The sequence below is a fragment of the Equus caballus genome, chromosome 17 (assembly GCF_041296265.1).
Source record: "Equus caballus isolate H_3958 breed thoroughbred chromosome 17, TB-T2T, whole genome shotgun sequence".
Lineage (NCBI taxonomy): Eukaryota > Metazoa > Chordata > Mammalia > Perissodactyla > Equidae > Equus > Equus caballus.
Window position 1 is genome coordinate 27471539 of NC_091700.1, and position 25504 is coordinate 27497042.

Below are 25504 nucleotides of genomic sequence, written 5' to 3' on the forward strand. Positions count from 1 at the left end.
GTAAAATGATATATTAATCCTACCTCATGGAGATGTGTGAAGTTTAAATGAGCTGATGTGCAAAGGGTTTTACTGGCACACAGAAAAATGCTAATATTGAATATATACGAGGTCTTTGGACCTATGCAACCCACAGAACTCAAAGTGGCTTCTTTAAAGAAACTTCAGCCCTCAATTCCCCAGGCCAGCCCAGGCCAGCGCAGCCCGTCACCTCCACCTCAGGACTGGAGGCGGGAGGCCTGCAGCTCTCCTGGGGCCTCGCGCTCCATCCGCATAGGGTTTCCCTCTGGCGGCTGTCCGGCCCCGCGCGTCCCCCAGCGCCTGAGTCCGTGGTGCCGCCGCTCTCCTCCCAGCCGGCGGTGTCCCCGGGGAGGCCGGAGCCCCCGCCACCCCGCCAGGCCGCCGGGAAAGGGAGCGGGTGCCAGCAGGAGAGGAGGCCGCGCCCGCGTGGGTGCCGCCGGCCGCACTTGGCCGTCTGCGGACTCGCGCAACGGAGCGGGGATGCGGGCGCCGCGCCCTCCGGGAGGATGCCCTCCGAGGGGCTTCAGACGCCTCTGATTCATCCAAGTGCGGTAAGTAGGATACCTTCCTACTACGCGCGGTTGGGGGCAAGCAGTGTGCGCTCACCTTCAGGAATACTGGACGTCCGTTCTACAGAGATCTTCCTGCAGGCGGAAGGCAGAGGGAACGGGGTTCTAAAGACCCGGAGCTTGGATGGAAGGAGGCGGGGGAGGGCGGGCTGCGTAGACGGTGGAGTGTGGGGCGCGGGAGTGGGGAGAAAGGAGTATTTTGGGGGATAGATTTTCACTGTTTGAAAATTATGTGGTTATTTGTTTTAAAACACGATACGAAATATTTAAAAGCACGATGTAATTTCACTTTACAATTCGAGTTCCATCCAAGAGGATCTCCCCACACTCAAAGGCCTTCAATGGGGGCTTTTCTTCAATGAACCTAAATTTTTATCTTTTGCTTCTCATTCCAGAATTCATTAATCTTGTCTCCTTAGAGGCTTTTTTTTTTTCTGGCATGTCATGGCAATGAGAGCTGGAGCATGTGGTCTCGTCATCTGATTGAACTTTATAAACCACAGGTGCCTCCGTTCTTCTTCTAAGGACTAGAAATCGTCATGTCGTCCCTGACTTCCTGTCCCTGTCTGCAGAATCCGAACTCAGGTCTCTAGGATCTTTCACAGATGCAGACATCTTTGCTCGAGAAGAAGGGTTTTTTCCCCCCAAAATAAATTTGTATAAATATATCTTTCCTAACAAATGATATTTAATTAAATCAGTTAATTTTAAGTGCCCCAGGAAAGTCCATTTTATTTATTTACTTAATTTTTTTATTTAGTTATTTATTTGAGATTCTTCTTCTTCTTTTTTTGAGGAAGATTAGCCCTGAGCTAACATCTGCTGCCAATCCTCTTTTCACTGAGGAAGACTGGCCCTGAGCTAACATCCGTGCCCATCTTCCTCTACTTTATATGTGGGACGCGCCTCAGCATGGCTTGATGAGCCCCGTGCCGGTCTGCACCCCTGATCTGAACCCGCAAACCCTGGGCCACTGAAGCAGAGCGCAGGAACTCAACCACTATGTTACCAGGTGGCAAAAAACTGCCCTAAAGTGAATACTTTTCACTTTTATTCTGCTTTGTTTGTTTTTACTCAACAAATAGTAAGTACTTATTATCTTCCAAGCACTAGGCCAGCCCTGGGGCTATAACATTGAACAAAAGAGACAAAGTTTCTGCTTTTCTGGAGCTTTAGTTTTAGAACAAGCAAATGTTTTAAACAAGCAAAGTACTTTCAGAGGGTTATGGTGGAGAGTGGCTGGTGAGAGGTGGGAGGGCGGCCAGGGATGGACTCACTGGGAAGGCCGTTCAGAGGGGGTGCCATCCGAGCTGAGATGTGAATGCTGAGGTGGAGCCAACTATGTACATGTAGGGCAGTAAGCAGTCTAGGTAGTGGGACAGCAGGTGCAAAGGCACTGAGGTAGGGACAGGCTCAGTGAGTCCAAGGAACAGAAAGTCAGAGGAAGCTGGGGCAGAGGGAGGAAGTGACCCCAGAGTGGTGAGCATGGCTCTGGGTGCCACAGTGAGGTGTAGGCTTCGTTGTAAATGCCTTAGGAGGCGCGGGAGATTTTTAAGGTAGGAAGTACCTTGATCTGATTTGTTTATAAAGATCCTCCGTTGTCGGGGCTGGCCCCGTGGCCGAGTGGTTAAGTTCGCGCGCTCCGCTGCAGGCGGCCCAGTGTTTCGTTGGTTCGAATCCTGGGCGCGGACATGGCACTGCTCATCAAACCACGCTGAGGCAGCGTCCCACATGCCACAACTAGAAGGACCCACAACGAAGAATATACAACTATGTACCGGGGGGCTTTGGGGAGAAAAAGGAAAAAATAAAATCTTTAAAAAAAAAGATCCTCCGTTGTCAAGGATTTGCTGCAAAATAGTGTGCGGAGAGGGGAAAGGTGGGCTGGGGTAGAGTTAAAACAAGGCCGCGGTGAGTTGATCAGTGTTGAAGCTGGGTGGTGGGCGCAGGGGTATTGCGTTCTCTTTTGTTTTGTGTATGCTTGAAAATCGCAGTCAAAGTTTACAAAAGAACTCTTTAAACTGCAAAAGAAACAAAATGGAAAAAGAACCCTTTAAACTGCAAACAGACAGAACAAAACAGTAGTGCAGCCCCCTCTCTGGCTGCTCTGTGAACAGATTATGGAGGGTCGGAGGGCTTCTCTTGCAGTTCAGGTGGCCACTGCGGGGGCTTGGCTGGGGCCCAGCAGAGGCACAGGCAGGTCTGGTGTCTTGGGGGTGGAGCCAGTGGGACTGCCTGGTGGGCTGGATGTGGGGATAGGGCATGAGGGAGAGGGAGGGGTGTGTACAAATGATCCATCCAAAGGCAAGTCATTGCCTCCAAATGTACCTTTTGCCACTAGATGGGACTGTCATCTATTGGACTGCGCTAACTAGCTTGATTAGTTGGAGAAAGTGTATTAATCAAGTCTTTTATTTTTTGTATTTTCTGATGCTTTGCCCTGTGGGCCTCGCTGACCCTGGAGGGGCTCTCCCTCCCACAGTAGCCAGTTCCTAGAGGGAGTCAAGGCCTTGCTGGTGAGAGACCAGCCAGGCAGGAGCCCACCTCCCAGCCGCCTGCCTCTTCCATCGCTCTTACGCTCCAGGCCTGCATTGTCCAGCCCTAATCACCCCGGCCGGGGACCAGCGAGCTAGAGACAGCCCAACCCCCCCCCCCCCAAGCCTGCTGGAGTGGTGCAGGCCAGCCAGCCCTAAGCCCTCTCACCCTGCCTTGTCCACTCCTTCCTGAAAAGAGCCGCAGCGCAGGTTCCTGCCCCTGTTGCCGCCTCTCTCTCTGCCTCCTGACGACCCTGGGCCTCCTGGTGGCCCTGCGTGCCTCCTCCTCTTGGGCTCTGCTAGTCACAGACTTTCTACAATGACAGTTGTCTCTTGGTCTGCTGGCCTCGCCACACCTGAGCGGTAACACAATTACGTTTTTAAACAGAGGGCAATTGCCTGGTGTGATTTAAAGGGCGCCCGGAAGCCTTCCTCACTGACGTGCAGGCCCCTTGTGCTGGCGGTCTGTGGCCCTTTCCCTCTGTGTGACCATCTGCGTGCAGTTCTGTCTGCACAGATCTGCGTCTGCTGCCAGCCTCCTGCCATCAAGGCAAGTGTGTCCGAGTGGGTGGTGTCATTCCTTCAGGACCTGGTGAGAGTAAGTCAGGAGGACTGCTGTCTTCCCAGCACCCAAATATGAGCCAAGTTGGAGAAGGGGGAATTTGACAAGAGAAGAGAGAGAAAGGAAAGGATCGTGTACCAAATGAAGCGCTCTTGGGCTGATGGGCCCGACAGGATCCTGCGTGAGGGACGGGGCAGCCAGCAGGGCCACGTCAGGCAAAGGCCGGGAGAGGAAGGCAGCTGAGGAGGCGAATGGAGGCACCTGAGAAGTCCTGCTAGTTCTTAGACGGGGCTGCCATGTGGCGCAGCTTGAGGGAGGGTGATGCTGTGGGGCGGGGGCCCTGGCACCTGTAGCGCACCTGGTTCTTCCGAGGGGGTGTGAGCAGTGGGGCATGTCAAGAAGTTATCGAACGTTCTTTCCTATGCTCTGTGACCTACTGCTGTGACAGGGCCACTCATGTTCCCCTTCTGAGAGCTCCTGCTGGAAGAGGCTGCCCACCAGGCATCCATCTCTCCTGCCCAATGCTCAGCCCGTGGAGGGCTGTGGGGCCATGCAACTGTCTGGCTAACGGAGCTGGGGGTAAGCTGCACGCGTCACTGTTGGCCAAGAGGGTGAGGTGTCCAGGTGTCTCCCTACGCTCCTGCCCATCCCTGGTCAGCTGGGAGGCCAGGTGCTGAGGATGGAAGTGTCATGTGATGGAAGGATCCTTGAGTCCCTCCTTAGGGGAGCACTGTGTGATCCGGAACATTGATGCTGGGCTTCCTGTGAGTGTGAAATACGCTTTCACTGCGTCACTTCAAGCTGCTGAGGTTTGGGGGTTATTTGTTGCAGCGACTGGCCTATTCTGATTAAGACAAGTGTCTGCTCTGAGTGGATGGAAATCTTATGGATAATTAAAATGATAAATAATTCCAAAATGATAGTTTAGTCAATAATTAGCACGCTGGTCTGAACAAGTCTTGTGTGGGATCAGTTAAGAGGAGCAAATGACTCCTTCTGCCCACTCTGTGATAAGGATTGTTAATGAGCATCAGAATGGCCAGAAGACAGAACGAGGAGGAGGAGATGAAACGAAAGGCCTTGAAAAATGTACAAATTGAAAAACAAAACCCGGAGAACATCACTTAGCCTATCTGTAAAGGGGATGAGAATAAGGAGCAAAATCTAATGCAGTGACCGCTGACTCAGTCATTCATTTATGCAGTGAACGTTTAGTGAGCACGTGCTACATCCAGGCTCTGTCCCAGGGGTTGGGTGTACCACGGGAAGTAACTCAGACAGGACCTCTCCTGAAGGAAATGATGAGCTAGCTGTGGGAGATAGAGACAAAAATGAATAAGAAAAACAATAAGTGAGACAACTGCAAGTTGTATCAGGGGCTAGGAAGGAGTCAAAAATAGGACTGAGACAGAACAGTCTGAGGGAGTAGAGGTGGGGGAGCTCTCCCCCAGGGCCTAAGGGAAGAGGAGGGGTGGCCTACAGGCAGAGCAAAGTGGAGGTCAGGACTGGGAGAGAGCAGAGGGTGGAGAAGGGGAGCATGAAGCATTCCAGGCAGAGGGGACAACATGTGCAAAGGCCCTGAGGCTGTAAGACATATTTGGGCTCCTGAATAAAGACCAACGTGAGGTAAGGTATGGAGAGAAGGAAAGTGGCACAAAATGAGGTAGAGAGAAAGGCAGAGGCTGGATCACATGGGGCCTGGGTCATGAATTTTGGGTTTTATTCTCATTTTAGTCTCTCACTGCTTCCTGGACTGTTTGTTTAAATGAGCCCACCTCCACCTTCACCCAAGCACTCTGGAATTTTTACAGACAGGCTTGTCCTGAGTAGGTGGCCGTCTGCTCGAGGCCGAGTGCAGCCCAGTGGGGCTACAATTCCTGCCCGAGGGAGGCCAGCACCAGACTGAGCACATGGCTTCCTGACACACTGAAAGCAGGCGATGGGCTTGTTGGGTAACTGGACTCTTCATCACTGCTGGAGTTCTCCATCCTCATTCTCCAAGGAGCCCAGACAGTAAGTAGCTGCGGGGAACCTCCACACCCCATGCTTTTGGCATCAGGGAGACACGCGCACACACCAGGCCATCCTCCCAGAGCCGCCTTGAAGCCAGCATCAGTGGGGAGTAAGCTACTGAGAAAAACCATCTAAGTGATTCCCTGGGCACACTGGGGACCAGTATGAAACCTCCTGCCTAGGGCGTGGTGCCAGGCGAGCAGGCCCTGCCAGAGGGGTGGCAGAGGCCCCACAAGGCATGACCAGGGCCTGCCCGACATTCTCTCTGACACCAGCTGGATGCTGCCAAGCTCTGCCCTGAGCACTCTTACAGCAGTCCAAACCATAAGCTGTCACACAAGCCACACTGCTGGTGACAGGCGGCCGCAGCAGGGTGAGCGCCGGCTACGGGCAGGTGTGGAGGGCTCCATCCGGAGGCTCTTGTCTGAAGGCACGCCATTTCTGCCATTTCTCTTCCCGTCCCAATTAACTTCCAGAAACCTCCCCCAAAGGGCCAGATTTGTCATGAGAACTGACAACACAGGATTTGTGGAGCGGCTGCCGCAGAGCGGAGCCAAGGCCGGAATCCGAGGCACTGTTTCCTGGCGGGTCGTTTGCACCGTTTGCCTGACTTCAGCAGAAATGCCGGCAGCCAGCCCAGAGCTGGGCAGGCACCTGCGGCGGGAGAATTCCGAATCACAAGTAATGGGTCTAAATTGGCGGCTTTCGTGAAAGTCCCACCAATCTTCCAGTGCACAGCTGCCACGGGTCACGAAAGTGTACGTAGCTTTAATATACAGTTTCGTTTGCTTGAGTATCAGCCTGGTGCAGATAATCAAAGAATGGCTCCCGGTGGAGAATTTAATATGAGAATCCAGCCTGGGCTGCCAAGCCATATATGTGCTAATGTTGCAATTTCAACCCCAGACTTAGGGTCAAGATTAATTTAGTGAAAAATATCATTTCACAATGGAATAGGCACCTTCTGAATTGGATAACAGGAGGGACCCAGGAGGACAGATGAGGCATGGGGTGTGTTTTGCCAAATGGCAAAAGTGGGGAGCTTTTGAGAAGCGGTTCAGCGGAGAGCATTATTTTTCCTTGCCTCGACTACTCAACTCTGCGTCTCTAGCAGAACAGCAGCTGGAGACAGCACGGGAATGTGCATCACCGTGTTCTTGGGGAACTTTGTCTGTGGACGCTAACAGTTGAATTTCGTATAGTTTTCACATGTTATGAAATAGTCTTCTTTTTATTTTTTTCTACCATTGAAAAATGTAAAGATCGTTCTTTGCTCATTAGCAGTGCAAAAATAGGTGGCAGGCTGCTTTGGGCCACAGGCCCTTGTTTTCTCACCCCTGAAATAGTACAAGGATTCCTGAGACCTGTCACCCAGTTTCAAAAAAAGTCAACTCGTGGTCGATCTTGCTTCATCTACTCCTCTATCCCTTTTCCTGCCTCCTGCTTCTTGGAGGCAAACTCTAGCCAACAAATTATTTCATCCATATTCATATTTCAGTATTTATCTCCAAAAGAGGACTCTAATTTTAAACATAAAACTACAATACCATTATCATGTCTAAAAATATTAATAATTCTTAATATCATAAAATACCCAAGTATTCCATTTTTCCAACTATCTCACAAATGTTTATTATTACAGGTTTTGGGTTCTTTTTTCCTCCTAAAGTTTGTTTCCTTGAATTGAGATCTAAGTAAGATCCATATATTGCAAATGCTTGATAGCCTTCCTCAATCTCCTTGAATCCATGATTTCCCTTTCTATCTCTATTTTGTTTTGCTTTACAAATTATTTGTTGAAGAAACTGTGTTTTGCTCCGTAGGGTTTCCTGGAGTCTGCATTTTGCTGATTGCACCCCGGTGCTGTTGTAGGACGTGTTGCTTTGTTCTCTGTATTTTCTGCAATACAAGGAGATTTGCTGCCAATTGGAAGTTAGAGCTGAAGGCTTGATGAGGTGCAAGTTTTCTTTTGTTTTTGGTTTGTTTTTTGGTAAGATTACTCTATGGATGGTATTGCCATCAGGAGGCACATAACGTGGAGTTGTTTCTCTTTTTATATGCTAGCAGCCATTGGTGATTACTGCCTCGATCAATTCCCTCTTTAAAAATAAGCAGACTTTATTTTTTTTAGATCAGTTTTAGATTTACAGAAAAATTGAGCACATAGTACACAGAGTTCCCATAACCCCCTCACCGCCCCCCAGATATTCCCCTATTGTTAACATCTTGGGTTAGTGTGGTACATTTGTTACAACTGATGAGCCAACGTTGATACATTATTATTTAGTCCATAGGTTACATTAAAGTCACTCTTTGTTTTGTACAATTCTATGGTTTTGACAAATGTTTAATGATATGTGTCCACCATTACAGGATCAAGCAGAATAGCTTCTCAGCACCCTAAAAATCCTCTGTGCTCCACCTATCCACCCACCCCAGCACCTCTGAACCGCTGACAACCGCTGATCTTTTCACTGTCTCCACAGTTTTGCCTTTTCCAGAATGTCGTAGAGCTAGAATCATACAGTATGTAGCCTTCTCAGGTTGGCTTCTTTGACTTAGCAATATGCGTTTAAGGTTCCTCTGTGTCTTTTGGTGGCCTGATAGTTCATTTCTTTTTACTGCTGAATAATACTCCATTGTCTGGACACACCACAATTTTTTTATACAGTTATCTACTAAAGGACATCTTGGTTGGTTCCAGTTTCTGGCAATTATGAATAAAATTGCTATAAATGTTTGTGTGCAGGTTTTTGTAAAGATGTAACTTTTCAACTCATTGGGTAAATACCAAGGAGCATGATTGCTGGTTCATGGTAAGAATATATTTAGCTTTTGAGAAACTGCCCAACTGTCTTCCAAAGTGGTTGTAGCATTTTGCATTCCCGTCAGCAGTGAATGAGAGTTTCTGTTGTCCCACATCCTTGTCAGCTTTTGATTTTGTCAGTTTTCTGGATTTTGGCCATTCTAATGGGTGTGTAGTAGAATCTCATTGTTGTTTCAGTTTGCAGTTCTCCATTGACATGATGTTGAGCATCTTTGCGTATCCTTATTTGACATCTGTCTATATTCTTTGGTGAAGTGTCTGTTCAGATCTTTTGCCCATTTTTGTTATTTTATTTTATTTTGCTGAGGAAGATTCTCCCTGAGCTAACATCTGTTGCCAATCTTCCTCTTTTTGTACATGAGCTGCCACCACAGCATGGCCACTGACAGGGGAGTGGTGTAGGTCTGCACCCAGGAACCAAACCTCAGCCGCTGAAGCAGACAATGCCGAACTTAACCACTAGGCCCCTGGGGCTGGCCTTTGCCCACTTTTAAATTGGGCTCTTTGTTTCCTTATTGCTGAGTTTTAAGAGTTCTTTATGTATTTTACACACTAGTCCTTTATCAGATACATGTTTTACAAATATTTCCTCCAAGTGTGTGGCTTGTCTTTCCATTCTCTTAGCATTGTCTTTCACAGAGCGGAAGTTTTTAATTTAATAAAGCCCAGCTTATTGATTTTTTTCTTTCCTGGATCATGCTTTTAGCATTGTATTTAAAAACTCATTACCAAACCCAAGGTCATTCAGATTTTCTCCTCCATCATCTCCCAGGAGTCTTATAATTTTGCATTTTGCCCTTAAGTCTATGATTCATTTTGAGTTAGTTTGTGTGAAAGGTGTAAGGTCTGTGTCTAGATTCATTCTTTTACATGTGGACGTCCAATTGTTTGAGTATCATTTGTTGAAAAGATAATCCTTTCTTCATTCAATTGCCTATGCTCTTTTGTCAAAGATCTGACTGTATTTGTGTGGGTCTGCTTCTGGGCTCTCTGTCCTGTTCAGTTGATCTACTTGTCTGTTCTCTCACCAGTACCACACTGCCTTGATTACCGTAGCTCCGTGGTGAGGACCAAAGTCAGGCAGTATTAGTCTTCTCTCTTTGTTCCTCTCCAATTTTGTTGGCTGTTCTGGGTCTTTAGCCTTTCTATATAAACTTAAGAATCAGTTTGTCAATATCCACAAAATACCTTGCTGGGATTTTGATTGGGGTTGCACCGAATTTATAGATCAGTTTGGGAAGAATTGACTTAGTCATATCGTCTTCTTATCCGTGAACATGAATATCTTTCCATTTATTCAGATTTCCTTTGATTTCTTTCATCAGAGTTTGTAGTTTTCCTCATACAGATCCTGTGCATATTATGTTAGATTTATACCTATTACATTTTTTTTGGTGCTAATGTAAGTGGTATTGTGTTTTTAACTTTAGATGCCAATTATTCATGCTAGTGCAGAGCCGTTCATTTTCTAGAATGGTGATATTCTACTTTTCCTTTTTCATTTATTAGCTGACATGCTTCTATATAAAAAAATTCCCGAGCCAGCCCTGATTGCCCAGTGGTTAAAGTTCAGCGCGCTCTGCTTTGGCAGCCTGGGTTTGGTTCCTGGATGTGGAATTATACCACTCGTCTGTCAGTAGCCATGCTGTGGCAGCAGCTCACATAGAAGAACCAGAAGAACTTACAGCTGTACACAACTGTGCACTGTGGCTTTGGGGGCTGGTGGTGGGGGAGAAGATTGGCAAAAGATACTAGCATAGGGCAAATCTTCTCCCTCACCTCTTTGGTTATTCAGAGGTGTGGGTCATTTAGGAAAGAAAGGATAAATGCTTGATTCCTTCACTTGATTTACCAACTTTTCAAAAGTATTGGATTGGTTCCCTAACACCTCCAATGTTGACCAATGAGTTTTTCAAAGTATTAGTATGAAAAATATTTTACGTGTCTTCAATCTATTGTACTTAGTATACTTACTGGTGCTCAAACTGTCCCCTTAGTAACTGGGCCCTTTTCAATTGACAGGTGACGTGACCTCACGGCCTTTGATAATTTCTTTATCTCCTTATGTGACAAGATAGTCCAGGCTCATCTTGTACATGTCCGTCTTCCAACGCATTACCAGCCATTTCTCCAAGGAGCCCAGGTTTCTTTTAGTAGGAAATGGTGTTTAGAAGCCACTAAGATATACGTTTCTGTCTTTTCAGTAGTCAGAGCTAGGAATTATGCATTTTATTTGTTGAAGATAAAATATATCATGAGTTTATACGGAGACATTCAATTTAGCACTATGAGGTTTTTACTTAATTCCATTGCTTTTGTAAATGTTTTTCCTTTCTTTAGTGCTGAAATTGCTTTATTCCACAATACACAACGGTCTCAGAATAACAACGCCAATGTTACCACCAACACTTTGTGTATTGAGAACAGCTCTGTTGTTTTTGTCTTTTCCAGTCCTTGCCCTTAGGGCATATCCCATCAGAGACAGATAGCAAAATAAGGCTGTTTCACGGTTTCCTGGTGTAGTCCCTGTTTGTGTGTCTCTGCCACCAAGAGGATATGGAGTAAAGTTTGTTTGTTTCAATTTGGTTTTGTTTTTTAAAAATTTAGGCATTTAAAAATAGTCACATGCATTTGTCTTTCATATTTCTTTCCATATTTTTGCTGCTTTATCTTTGGAAGGAATTTTTAGAGGTGGGATTGCTGCTTCAAAGGGCAAATACATATGTAATTTTCTAGATACTGTAAAATTCCCCTCTGCAGGGGCTGGACCATTTTATATTTTATTGGCAAAAAGAGCCTGATTCACTACATGGAAAGGTGCATCTCTTATGTTTGTAAAGTGTGTTAGGGTGTGTTAAGTGTTTTCTTATATTTTGTTTTATCTTGGCAATAACTCTGGCAGTGAGTTGTTATTCTCACCCTGACTTTACAGATGGGGAAACTGAGGCTCACAAGAGCTGAAATGTCCTGCCCACAATAGGAAAGGAACTGATGTAGCCCCAGTTCCATGCTTAGCCACAAAGGACCCTTGGGCCAGACACGGCGTCCTGCCTCTCGTGCGGCATAGCTCTCTGCTTGCCTGCCTTGAGTTTTCTTTGAAGTCGCCGACATTTGCCAGATGTCTTCCAGTGCAGTTCAGAAGTGTAGGATACTTAACGTGCCCTGGGGCATGCTTCAACCAGTGGGAACAGGGCCCTCCATCCTTCAGAGGCACATTTCTGAGACCCATCTACATTATTTCTCAGGGGGCCTCTAGTGAGAGGAACCAATATCACAGCAGGAACCTGCTCCATCCCTCACCTTTTAGTGGCTTTCCCTTCCTTTCTGTCTTCCTCTCCTGGCTCTCTCCCTTCTTCCTGGATCTCCTTCCAATTAAGGGAACTGAACCCACACCCTGATGGAGGCTTTGTTTCTGGGGAAACCCAAACTAGGCTAACAGTAACAGCATCTGTCTGGCTCTGAGCCATGCTGAGCTATGCTTCTGGCATCTTCCCTGGGATGCAGCACCCCCACTCCTGTGGGGCCACCCCATAGCCAATCCCTGGCTCTCTCCCCTGTAACCACGTCACCACACTCTTGGAAGAGATGTGGCAGGAAGTTTGGTCCTACGGAGGCCTTCGGTGTAGTGCTCGCTCTGGAGGTTCTCCAGCCTTCCCCCACCTCCACCTGCCCCAAACCACTGCTTCATATGAGCTGAAAGGCCCCGTCTGAAGTTGGACTCACTGTAGGCTCTTCGTCACTGGTAGGTATAGGGCCATGACTGGGGGCTGGCTTCAGTACTCCTTGGTTAAGAAGGCACTGCTCATGATGCTGTGGTCTTTCCTTGGTGTCTGGAAGGGTCTTCCAGATGCAAAGCCTGGGGAAGGGGAGGAAGACCCCAATGCCTGCTGGCAATGCCAATGCAGTTCCCAGGTAACTTTGATTGTCCAGACGCCCTCTGCAGAGCTCTGTGACCCAGGAGGTAGGCACTTGGAATCGTCCAGCTTAACTCAAAGAGGGACCACTTCTCAGAGGTACGGTCACACTCTCATCTTACCTGGCCTCGCTTGGTTGGTTCCCTTTGGGGCCACATACTTAGGACCCTTCATGCTTATGGGACAACCCCTCACCTGGGCCTCATGGAACATTTTTTCATCCTCCCACCCCCGCCCCATGTAAACCATTAATGCAAAGACCAAAGTGCCCCTCTGGAGGGTTCCAAACTCAGTCCCCTCTACAACTTTAGCAAGAAAAGGAGAGAAATGGGTTAGATGAGGTGCAGGATTTGCACTCAATAAACAGCTCTGGGTGTTTCTTTGTTTTGTTTTCAGCTGGGTTCTCCTCTCCTACACAGAATCTGAGGGTGAGGGCATGGCCCCGGCAGGGTCCCTTGGCTACTTCATTCATTCATTTATTTAACAAATGGCCCTAAGCAAGAAGTATATGACACTGAAGACAATGCTCACGCAGGTGTGTGGGCTGACCCAGAGCTTTCTGCCTAGAGGGGGACACGTTTAAGGAAGTTGACATTTACCATAGAGTGTGTTAGGATGAGGGAGGGGAGGGCACTATGGAAACAATGTGGGAGGAGCTTTCAAGAATCAGAGGGAGCAGAAGAGGTTTCCTGGAAGAAGTGACAGCTAAGCTGAGGCCTGAAGGGTAGGTAAGATTTAGACACACCGAGAGGAAGGACAGGGGAAAAGAGGATCCTGGACTAAAAAATCTAGAGGCAAGAGAGGGAACATGGGCCACTGAAGACATTGAAAGTCTTTCTGAAGGACAGTAAATTTTAGGCTGTGAGAGTATAGTTAACGCGATTGTCGTTGGGTTCCTTAGAAGGCCCACAGCAGTCCCTGGGCTCCTAGGTTTTGGAAATCCAATCTGTCATGTGCTCGTAGACATCTGAGGTCCTGCCACCTTCTGTGTGTGGCATTAGCCGCCGGAACACTCCGACATAAAGCAGAAGTACGTGTCTCCCCGGGGACTTGTCTTCACGCCTTTTCCTCTCCTAGCCTGGCATGCGCCACTATGGCCCAAATTTTGCTAGTGACCGGTGTACTAGGCAATTCTGAATGCTAGCCTACCGGTTAAAAGCAACATAAAAATATGCAGATTAAACATGTTTAAATCAAAACATGATTTGATTTATAGAAAACCGTATCTGGGAAGAGAGAGGAAGGAAGAAATGTTTTTCAAGACTGTTCAAAAATCTGAATTTGCATTTATTTACTAGAACAGAAAGTTTGCTGGTGAGTTAATGGACTGATAATTACACTGTACCTCAGCCAACATGTTCTCAGGGGGCTGATAAAGAAAAATAAAGATCTTTGCCCCAAGATTAAGTATAGCCTGGACCTGCTTGATAGAGGTTAATAAAATTAGTGAGCAAGATAAATGAGCAGAGAGACTGGAGCAAGCTTCTTTGATTTTGTATAAGAGAGCCATGGAAATAAAACTTCTCGGGCCCATTCCATCTTCATCACAGCAGACACTGAGCCTGCCTCCCGCTTTGCTGCGTCAGCCCATCTCTCCAAATGGTCCAGGGCACATGTAAGCATATTTGACTGAAACTTTGTGACAAATAACTTTTTGAAAATTGGAGTTCTGTGTTTTGGTAATCTGCCCTAAGGCTTTTTCCTAAGGTTTCTCCTATGTAGAAATAACAATGACCCTTTAATTCAGCTATTACAGTCACAGATGGGTTGCATGGAACAATGAATCAGCGTGGATATGAAATTTAGGAAGCTTGATTTGAAGTTACATGACTCACATCATCTCCACATTTCAGAATCATTTTCTAGAAACCCGAGGTTCATTCTGTTCTCTCTCTTGTTCATTCATGCTCATGACATCATGACCACCTAGATAACAGTCTGTTTGTATCTCTGGCCTATGTCTCTTGTCCACGTCTCAACATGGCTGCTCATCATCACCACTTGGATGTGTCATTCCCGCCCCAGCGTGCAAATGTGGTCCACTTCTGGTGAACAATGCCACGTTCATCAAGATAGGAAGGTCAAAAGTGTGGGAGTTCTTATTCCCAGAAATCTGTTTCTTCCCAATGCCTGTTTCTTTTACCTTGTATATAACTCTTGCATTGAACCCCTTATTCCCAACTGCCCTCCACCCATTTTCCAAGTCTCAGTACCAACTGCTCATGGCTGAGCTCGCTTCCTAACTCGTCCCTCTGCCTTCCTTTGGTTTTGCACGCCTCCAATCTGTCCTCCACATTGCCACCTAAATGTCTTTTCCCTGTGTGAATCTGATTACGGCACCCCTTCTTAAAACCTGTGATGGGTTCCGGTCGCCTTTAGGCTGAAGACCGGGTTCTTGAAGGGAGCTCCCAGGGCTCCATCACATTGGGTCCCCATCTGCACCTCTCTTGGCTCTGCCTGCTCAGACCACGCCTGTCTCCTTTGCACAGCTCTTCACAGGCCGTATCCCTACCCCGCCAGCTCTTTGCACATGCACTCCTGTGGGCTTCCTGACCTCGCTCATTCCTCAGTCTCAGGTCGTGCACATCCATCTCTTGGCAGCACCTTCCCTGACCCTCGGCCTAAGCCAAGTGTCTTGCCAGCTGCTCTCAGAGAGCCCAGCTTGTGATTATACATTTGTTTGTGTCATTACTCAATCCCCCTGTGTCTCCCTCGCTAGCCGAGGCCTTCATGAGACGAGAAACTGGTCTGTTTTTACCACTGTACCCTCAGCCACTTGCACGGTGTCTGGCACAACGTGACTGCCGGTTACATGCTCATCGAGTGAATACAGAGACTGAATCACCTCCAGAGAGCCTTTGATGTCTGTGCCAACTCATCAGAATAATCTAAAATAGGCAGCTGTGGAAAAAAAGTATATATTTGGTGCCGAAAAGAAGAATTCTGACAGAAAAGAATGCTCTGCACTCTCTAAGGCAGGTCTACTGGGGAGCCGGGATGAATAGCTCGCCAGTTTAGAGGTGAGTTTGATGTTCCCTATCCTGGAGGATTCTGACTAAGGTAACGTGACTGTGGATAGAATTAGCCCTGGTGTTCGTGCCTTACCTTTTGCACTTAGTTTTTGTGGAAGTAAATCCTGAATCCTAAACTATCGTTGAAGTGGATGCTGAAACTCCAATGACGTCACAGCAATAACTATGTGAGAGATTTACGGCCGAGCTTTTCAGTATATGCGCTTGTACCGCTTCCTCTGTTCGGTGTTACTATAACCGCAAGATAATTATTGGCCTGGTTATTTGTTAAAACAATATAGACACAAATTCCAGCAGAGAGTTAGATGCCATCGCGTGATTACCTGCTCTAAGCAGAGAATGATGAATATGTTGAGATTCGCTCCCAGAGATTCAGAGCTAATCCTGAACGAATAATAAACTAGGTCATACGGTAAGGTCTGTAGAGAATAAGTGCATCCTGTGAGCCATTAAGACCTCTGAAACCGGTACTGCTTCCGAATGGGAGAAACTGGTTAATTTCTACATACTGTGATGACCTCAGGGGAAGCTCAGTCAGATTTTAGAAATGTCACAAATAAATTGAATGCTGGCGTCCTGGATTGAGCAAAGGTCAAGAACATGGTGGGAAGGAGAGGAGCGTGTGTGGTGTGCCTATACGTGTGTAGGCCAAGAAAGAATTTACAGGTATACTTTAAGCCTTCAATTTGAGCACACAACTCCTGTTGACAGGAATAGAAACTGAACGCCTGGACAAACAGAGAAAAATGAAGGCTTGTCCTCAGTGCACAGCAGAAATTACGTAAAAGAAAATGGAACCAGGGGCCGGCCTGGTGGTCCAGCGGTTAAGTGCGCACGTTCCACTTCTCAGCAGCCCGGGGTTCACTGGTTCGGATCCCGGGTGCGGACATGGCACGGCTTGGCACGCCATGCTGTGGTAGGCATCCCACATATAAGGTAGAGGAAGATGGACACGGATGTTAGCTCAGGGCCAGGCTTCCTCAGCAAAAAGAGGAGGACTGGCAGTAGTTAGCTCAGGGCTAATCTTCCTCAAAAAAAAAAGGAAGAAAGAAAAGAAAATGGAACCAGAGATTTGCTAGGTGAGTCTAAGAGGAGGAAAATATCTTAAACATTAATAAGCATCGTCTGTTAAAAACAGGAGAGACTGAGAAATGGAACATAGTACTCAGGGGTCCAAAACCATCCTCTCAACCCTCTTAATGCTGATGGATGTGGCATTATTATTCCCCAAGCGGTGTGTGTGACCAAAGAAATATGCTGTTCTTGAGTTTTATGCTTGGAACATCTTATATACAGATGGACATTTTTCTGGAATTAGAGACACAAACTGACATAGCTAAATAAGGAAAGTTAGGACGTGAATCTCGTTTAGCTCCACTTCACTAACAGCTTCATCTTGCTAATATTTTAAATAAAAATAAATCTCATTTTCATTCCTCAGGCTGTACCTATGCCATAAAGGCAAAATTTAATTCATTTTGGCTGAATTTCCACCGTTTAGACTCATTTAGGAGGTCAAGGAGTTAGAACGTGTTAGATTGATTTCTCTCCCCTGTGGGTTCTCCAGGTGGCCCATCACAGGGGTCTGTAGGCAGGAGTCAGACCTGCTTCAGTGGCTATTGTATGCCTTTCCTTTCGTCCTAATCTCAGAAAGGACTGTCTTTGGAATAAATCGAAGAGAGTAGTTCCCAAACCAAGCTGATTAATAGCATCACCTGGGGAGCTTTCAAAGCATACAGATTGCTGGACCCCATCCCAGATCCACTGAATCAGCAACTCTGGTGGTAGATCCAGGAAAAAAGTTAACCACAAGATTCTGGTGCTGTGTGCCTGGGCCAGCCACTGGAAGGAGCCTCAGCTTCTCTCGCAAGAGTGTTGCCTGAAGGAGATAACCTCAGGGTTACATTCCAGCATTTTAGAGGAAGGAAAATTCATCTTTGTGGCGGCAACTGGACATTATCTCCAAGTCCACTTCAAACTCTTCTAAGTCCTCAGAGCTTTTTCAGGTTCTTTACTTGGGAGCAGGTCTGGTCCAGTGTATCTCTGGGCACTCAAGGCTGTGGTTGTCCTTGGATGGCTCTGAGTAGCTACCTCCTGAAAGGAACGTTCTGCTGTAGCCGCTCTCTCTGCGGTCCCAAATCCAGAGCATCCTTCAAGGCCCAGACGAAGATCCACCTCTTCCAGGGAAGCAGCAATGATGACATTAGCTGCTTCTCCCTCTGAGAATCCCCTGGGCGAATCGGAGGCATATAATTTAACACTTAATTGTTTTCTAATTGCTTCTGATCTGTTCTGTTCCCTCACCCTATTATAAGCAGCTCAAGGGTGGGAACCATGGTTCTCTCACAGAGTCTTGAACGAGGCTGGTTGCCCGCCTGGCTCACCATTGTGGCCCCAGAGCCCCAGACTGGCACGAAGGTGGCTCTCCATGAATATTTGTTGAATTACTGAATTTAGTGACAATGATTGTTGGAACATTTAGTCAGAAAACCATGGCCTCAAAAACAAATTACCCTGTAACACACTCCATTCTATTTCACTGAACCAACTTTTAGTATATAGGTACCAAATGCCTGTGTGTGCCAGGCACTGTCCCAGATGCTGGGGCTCAGCAATGAATGTCCTCTATCATGCACTAGTGCTAACTCTTAAAGGAGGATAAATTAAAAGCTTTTGAGGATCAAATTGCTCTTCCAGGTCCTGGAAACTGAAAAACAGGGCAGAGATCCATTCAATAATAAACATAACTCAGAGGAACATAGGTGACAATCTGGTGCCTGTAATTGGGTTTTACCATATTATAGTTCAAAGTAGCCCAATGTGCTACATGGAGCCACAGCGAGGACTGGTTTTCTTTCCTTCCAGAGCCTTCCTCACCACCTTTTCAGAGTGATACAGGCTTCTACAAAGTAGGCATTGTTACTCATTTTAAGTTTGATATAGTTTATGTTAAAAATTTAACCCTTTGGCTGCCTGAGCCAGACAAGGCCAAGTCCTACCCATTGGTCATTGGCGTCCTCTGATATCTTCTCCTTGTGTGACAGAATTCTAGAGCCAAGATGTCAAGACCTCATTCTAGTGAAGCTGATCTAAAACCACCCAAGACTTGGCAATTTGGTCTAAAGGAATAAAAATACTACTTTTGCAGAAACTAATTTGCTTTTTCTGTTCAAAGTGACTTTGGTTTTTAAAATGTGGGTAATCTGTCAGTCTTTCCCGCTCCGTATTTCAGCTGTAAGTGTTATCTTTCTGCGCACACACTGAAGTCAGCCGCAGGCCTTTCAGCCTGACCCAATGCCACCCTTTTTTTTTTTTAGCACGTGGCTTCAGCTGCTCTGGCTTGTGGTAATTACTGAATGAACTGACTGTGGGAGAAGCAGCCCACAGAGATTTCTACTGCCAAGTAATTAGGCCCAGAGAAGTTCCACAGACCATTAGTGTCACTTTGGGAACAGGGTTTTACAAACAGTGTGGCAGGCACTTGATTTGAAGTCCCATGTCTTTTCAAATAGGAATGAATATCAGAAAAATTGAGAAAGGGAGGGAGACATGAATAAGAAAACAGAGGGAGAGAAATTAATCCAAATAAAGGAGGAAAGGTAGAAACAGAGACGACCTGAGGTTTGAGTAATTTTCCAAGCATCAAAGACGACAACCAATGTGTGCATTTAAAGGATCAATCAGTTGTTTTGACTCTGTAGCTGTCCCTGAATGAAAGGGTGGTTGTCACACAGGAAGATGAGTTTTGCTAGGTAAGTTACTATCCAAATGGCACCACCAGTGTGTCTCACATCGGCTTTTCTGTATTGGGAGCCATTTGCTCTAATGCTGATCCTGGAGTCCCTGGCATGGGACTTCAGATACTGGAGTCCCCTGGTGCTTCATCTGAGTCACCTTCCTCAGGGTCCAAGTCATTCTTCCCAGCAAAGGTATCTTGGTGAAGTTTTGGTAATTATTTTGAGCCATTAGTAAAATGGATTCAGTTTCAACAAATAGTCCTACCTATGATGGAGGGGTGATATAAGGCTGGGGGAGGCTGGGAAATGACTTGTTTTCCACTATCAGGCTCAAAATATATTAGAATATGTCTATTTTCTGGCGTGGATTTCTGATCACCTGTGCACCTGGAATTTCCTGATTTGATTCAATATTGATTCAATATTTCCAGTAAGAGCAATTATTATATGACAAAATAACCAAGACTTCATTTTCATTTCTTTGTAAAACCTGATGATAAAATGAATCAGAAAAATAAAATGATGGCAATCTGTGCTGAGACTTTTGTTTAGAAACTGGGTCACTCTCAGAGACCCCCAAAATCTTGGGCTTTGTACCCTCAGCTGGGTTAGCTGACTAGCTAACTTTTTTTTGTTCATTTCTTTTCTTTCTTTCTTTCTTGCTTTCTTTCTTTCTTTCTTTCTTTCTTTCTCTCTTTCTCTTTCTTTTTCTATCTTTCTCTCTCATTCTTTCATCTCTCTATTAATCTAATCTATGCGAATTGGTATCTATCTGTCTCTGATCTATTTATCTATCATCTGTCTATATCTGATCTATCAACGATCAATCATGTATCTCTAATCTATCTATATCTACTCTATCGATTCTAATTTATCATCTGTATCTATCTCTAATCTATTTATCTATCGTGTATCTATCTCTAATCCTGCTGTCAATCATCTATCTCTGTATCTATTCTAATTTATCATTACCCCTCTATCTCCCATGTGTCTGTTTATCTACCTTTGTAGCATTTGTTTCCTCCCAGCAAGCTGTCTCCCTGGGTTCTGGGAGATTCTGCATAACGTCCTCATATCACATCTCAGAGTCCAGCCTCAGCCTGTGATCCTTACCATTATTCCCCCGGACCGTGGGCTTGTTCCTCAGTGTTCAGGCCTCCTGACAATGCTGAAAGCTGAGGCCCAGCTGATCAACACCTCAGTGGGGCTGCCTTAGAACTGGTAGACATAACTTGTCTCGGGAACAACCTGTTAGCTCCCCAGCTTGAAAATGTTTCCACTTGCAAAGTTCCTGCCAATACGCTCTTCTCTCACGCAGTGCCCACAGCAACCAGCAAATGACCTCCGGGGGCCAGAGGCAGCTCTGTAGGATGAGGCCAGGCCCTGGGACCACAAGCGTCGGAGCTGGGGCCAGGCCCTGCGCATGCTAATGGGTCACACTCTGAGTTCACCTGGCCGGTGCCTGTGTCTTCAGAGCTCCCGTCTCCCACCGCCTTTTCTGAAAGCTCTCCAACTGCCTGAGTCACAGGTCTCTCCCTGGCGCCCCCTCGACGCTTTGTACTTGGGTCTCCAATTGTACTTGCTGAGCGGCCACGTGTTTACAGCCCTGTCACCTCACTAGACTGTGGGCTCCCGCATGACGGAGGCTGTGTTGATTCATCCTTGTTTTTTAAAGACTAGAACAACACTCAGGTCTGGGCTGCATGGCTTATTTCGTGTTTGTTGCATGAACAAATGGAGGCAGGACTGAATGAGAGGATGGGGGACGGTGGAACGGGCCCCTCCTTGACAGTCCGCACAGCTGATTCTCGTTTTCCTCTTTCTCTCCCTGTCTCTGACCAGCCCCCACCGAGTGCATATGGACTCCATTCTTACCTATTATGTCTCTCCTATTCCTTCTCAGTCCCTGAGAGAAGGTGACAGGGGCCAGGTGAGAGGACAAATGGCACACTCCTTGTCAGTGAGGATAGACCAGATTATGCTGTGGTATCAAATAACTCCCCAATCTCAGTGTTGAAAACAGCAAGGTTTTTTTTTAATTACTCATGTTAAATGTTTTTCACCCATTGGCCGGGCCTATGCTCCACGTAGCCCTCTCTCTGGGACCTGAGTGATGGAGAAGCTTCCATCTGGGATGTTACCCACCAGTGGACAGGGGTGAAAATCATGTAGTAGATTGCTCCCTGGCTCTTGAAATTTTCTCACAGAAGTGACACTGTCACTGTGCACATTTCACTGTCCAACAAGTCACAGTCACACGTGATTTCAAGAGGGTTAGGAAATGCAGGTCTGCCACGCGTCTAGGAGGAGGACCAAAAGTATTTGGTAGAGGGTATTACTGACGACCACAGCTCAAAAACGGGTGTGTGTGTGTGTGTACACAGTGAGAGAGAATGAGACTTACTGCCACACCTTCTCTTTTGCTGTATTCCATCTTACTAGGCGGGGGCTCCTTCTCTTCAGGTTTACTACCCCCCTTTAACACCTCCTGCTACAAAAGGAACCCCAGAGAGAAGGCAACACCTGGGATACTGCATGTACTCTGACCAAATGCTCAGACAGACCCTGACAACCATCTTCTGTGAGGGACTATCCCCAACCTTACTTTATCAATTATATGTGTCAACCCCGCCCCCGGGTCCAGTGAGTGGTGGAGGCAGGGAGCAGGAGGTGCTCATAGCCTGTGGCCGTGGGAAGGCGAGCAGGCTGCGCTGAGGCCCGTCAGTGGAGGAGCTGGGCCGGGGCTTTAAGACTCAGGCCCTTCTTGCAAACGGTCTGCTGCACCCTCCCGTCCTGTGAGCTGAAGCCTCAGCCCTCCCCTGTATGTCCGTCTCCCTGTGGCTTCAGCCGCTCCGTGTGGGTCTCCTGTGTTCTGGATCCAGCCAGTTCTCTTTCGGCTTACCTCTCAGTTTCCGACCCCAGACGGATCCCCTGCCCCATTCCAGGGACAGCTCCCAGAGGTGGCTTAACCTCCGTCTCCTCCATCAACTCTATCCTTCACCACCAAACCTCCCCAAATAAAATACAATCTAAATAAGCACAGTGCACCTGCTGAGAAGTCAAGACTTCAAGGCAGGGCTTCTAGACCCCCATTCCCAAGTTCTCGTTTCTAAGCCCCTCCTATGAATAAATTGCACGGCTGCATCTGCTCCAGGATTCAGTTACATGACACTTTGGTTTGATGATCCGACAGGGCTGTGACCTGACCCCAACCAACCCGGCAAGGATAGGTCTGCAATAGTCCGGGTCCTACAGCTGTGATGGGTCCGTGGGAGCCTCTTGTCTTATTGGAGAGGGCCAGGTCCAGAGAAGTGCAAATCACAGGATGACTCTTTCTTGGTAAGTGGGAGTGAGGTGGGAGGAGAGTGTATCTCTTAAAGCAAAGGTTCTCAAAGTGTGGTCCCTGGACCAGCAGCTCATCACCAGCTGCGAAATTGTTGGACATGCAAATTCTTGGACCTGCCCCAGACCTACTGAAAACGCTGTGGGGAGAAGGGGGCGGCGATCTGTGCTTTAACAAGCCCTCTGGGAGGTCCTGATGCACCCTGACCTCTGAGAACCACTGGCTTCAGCGGAGGCGGGTCTGCAGCCCTGCTGCGCGTGAAGCCTGTTAAAACTCACACGTTGAGGCCACGCCCAGCCCTGCCAGATCTGAGTTGCTGAGATCCTCCCGAGAATTTGCATTTTAATAAATGCCCCTGAGGATTCCGTGGTCATTCAAGTGTGCAGAAAACACTGGTAAAAAGGCCGAGGGCGTCCGGGCCTGGAAGGGTGGGCATTCTGGGTTTGAGAGGCTTAGGAAAGTCAGAGTTGTTCTGACGGCAGGAAACCAGGACAAAAAGAACTGGGAAGTCTTGAGCAGCCAAGGAGAATTAATGTGGACAATTTTTTATTATGCAGTGGGAGGATTTATGGGCCGTCTTACTCCTGTGTGTTCCCATTTAACCTCAGTTATGACATCACAAGGCTTTCTGGCTGGACGCTGGCACCTCTCCCTACATGCCCCTCACCTCCTTCTCCTGAGAGCTGCCGCGCTTCCTCTGTGCACTGGGGAGGGGTCTCAGGGCCTCCGCTCGGTTTTCCCATCCCGTCGCCACGCTGCCACCTGCTTCTGAGGCCACTTATGGGCCTACAGTTCCATGGCACAGCTGTTCTACTCTGACCACAGATTGGGGAGGGGACACTGCCCTCCTGGATGTAGCACAGGTCTTCGCAGAGCAGAGACCAGACTGGAATTGTAAAGAAGGCTCTAGAAGGTTCAGAGATAGATGGAGGGGAAGCACCCCACAGAGAATACGATCGTTGTCTTACTGACCTAGACCCACCCTGACACTCTTTCCTGGCCAGGCCTCCTGCTTTCTTCCAAACTTGGCTCCAAGAAGCCATTGCAAATGCCCTCAAATCTCTGGGCCTCAGAATCAGGGCCAACGTGGGCCTCCAGCTTCGAAGTGAGGAGGACATTCCCTTCACCACAGCCTCCTTTCCTGGCTCGGGGTTGGCTGCTTCCCAGTGTGACTGACCGTGGGGATGTTCGTTCCTTTCAACGGAACGTCTGCTTCCACCCTTGGTCAGTTCAGGTCTTCCGAGAAGCAGATACCAGGACAGGATGAGAGGTGCTTCATTCTCTGATGCATATCCAGTAAAACAAAAGACTGTCAGGATCTAAGACCCGATGTCTGCCCCCTCAGAGATCAGATGGATGCCCCCACCCAGAGACCAAATGCCTCCCCAACCTGGAGACCAGCCCCGTATACAACTGGTCCGTAGTCTTTGTTCTGTAAGATGGTTCTTTTGGACGCTAGTTGGCCATCTTGCCCCTTGCTAGTAAGCTGTAATAAAAAGTCCTTTCTCTTCTACCACCTTGCTTCTTGACTATTGGCATGTCTTGAGGCAGACAGATGACATCCCCTTGGGCAGTAACAGGAGGGCAAGGCCTTCAGACAGGGAGGCAGATCTGATACCTCTGGAAGGAGAAGGAAGGAGGATTGGATGGGAAGAACCTGTGACTGCTGCGCAGTTTTGAGAGTCTCTGGGGAGACCTCAAGCAAAGGATGCCTGTGGGAAGAGTCCTAGGATGAGCAGCAATGGCCTGGCCCTCGTATCCACTGTGCTTAATCATTGGCTGGAAGCATCTCTGGGGAAATGAAGGTCCTGGGGAATCCAAAGATCCAGCAGCTGGCAGCTGGCAGTCAGCCATGCTCCCTGTGGCAAGGAGCTGAACAGTGCACTCCACAGCTGCCACGGTCCAGCCCTTGTGTCAGACCAATTTACTTCTCCAAGCAGGTTTGGGGAATGTAGTTCCTGTGGGTCTTTCTTCCTAAGGAGACATTTAGGAGAGGGAGGTTATTGGGAAGAAATACCTCCTCTATCAGGCAGTGGGTCTTGCAACACTGTAACTGGTATTCACTGGTTTTTTCTTTGCTCTTCATTCTAACGTCCCCTCTCCCTCAGCTGTCACCTCGACAGATCTTGGAGGCTCTCCTGGTGGTGTGGCCCATACCCTCATTCCTGAGGTTCTGAGCTCTTGGTGACCATCCCCTTCTCAGGCCAGAAAGGATGCTGCCTGTGTCCATCCACAGTTGCCATTGGGCAAGGGTGCACTAAGAGACACCCTGGGGGATCCCCTGGGCTCCACACATATTCCTGCTGCCGCTGTTGAAGAAAGGCAGCCCATCGCCTCTTGCTGATCAGAAGCAATAGGCCCTGCCAAGATGTAACTCGTACTTCAAAGGGACCGTCCTTCGTGGTGTCCCCTTGTAAGAGTGCATTCCCTTTGGGGACCAGGATCTCTAACATTGCAGAGCCCAGAGTTGTAAGGACAGGAAGCACAAAGTTCCCCCTATGGCCTGAATGTTTTCCCTCAAAATTCACATGTCGAATTATGCTAGGGAAAAACGTACTCCTGTGCGTCTGCTCTGCTCTCAACACTCCACTGCAGCACTGCTTCCCTTCCGACACCGACGTGGGGGCTTCCCACACAGCGAGCAATTCTGTGATACCAGCTGAGCGTCCTATGATTTAACTCAGTTCTGACCCTGTTTACCTGGAGATAGCATCAGGTACCATAGATTACAGGCTCAGTCCTACAAGAGACTGCACCCCGCACCCCCCCCCCCCCCCCGCCCCCCGAGTTCAGAGGCCAATTGCAAGTCCGGGTTGTCCCTGGGCTTCTGACCAACCAGCTATAAATCGGAGGTTTCCAGGAATCTCTCCCTGGGTTTGACTGATTTGCTAGAGTGGCTCACAGATCACAGAAAAACAGTTTACTTACAAGATTACTGGTTTATTACAAAGA

General features: G+C 47.6%; 1 long non-coding RNA gene across 1 annotated transcript in view; it reads left to right on the forward strand.

Moving 5' to 3' along the window:
• Positions 1-441: 441 nt before the first annotated feature.
• The window catches only part of LOC102147469 (uncharacterized), a 73974-nt gene continuing 48911 nt past the window's right edge, over positions 442-25504 (forward strand). Inside the window, exon 1 of the long non-coding RNA XR_011427672.1 lies at positions 442-572. This is a non-coding gene — a long non-coding RNA (uncharacterized lncRNA). The remainder of the gene's footprint in view (positions 573-25504) is intronic.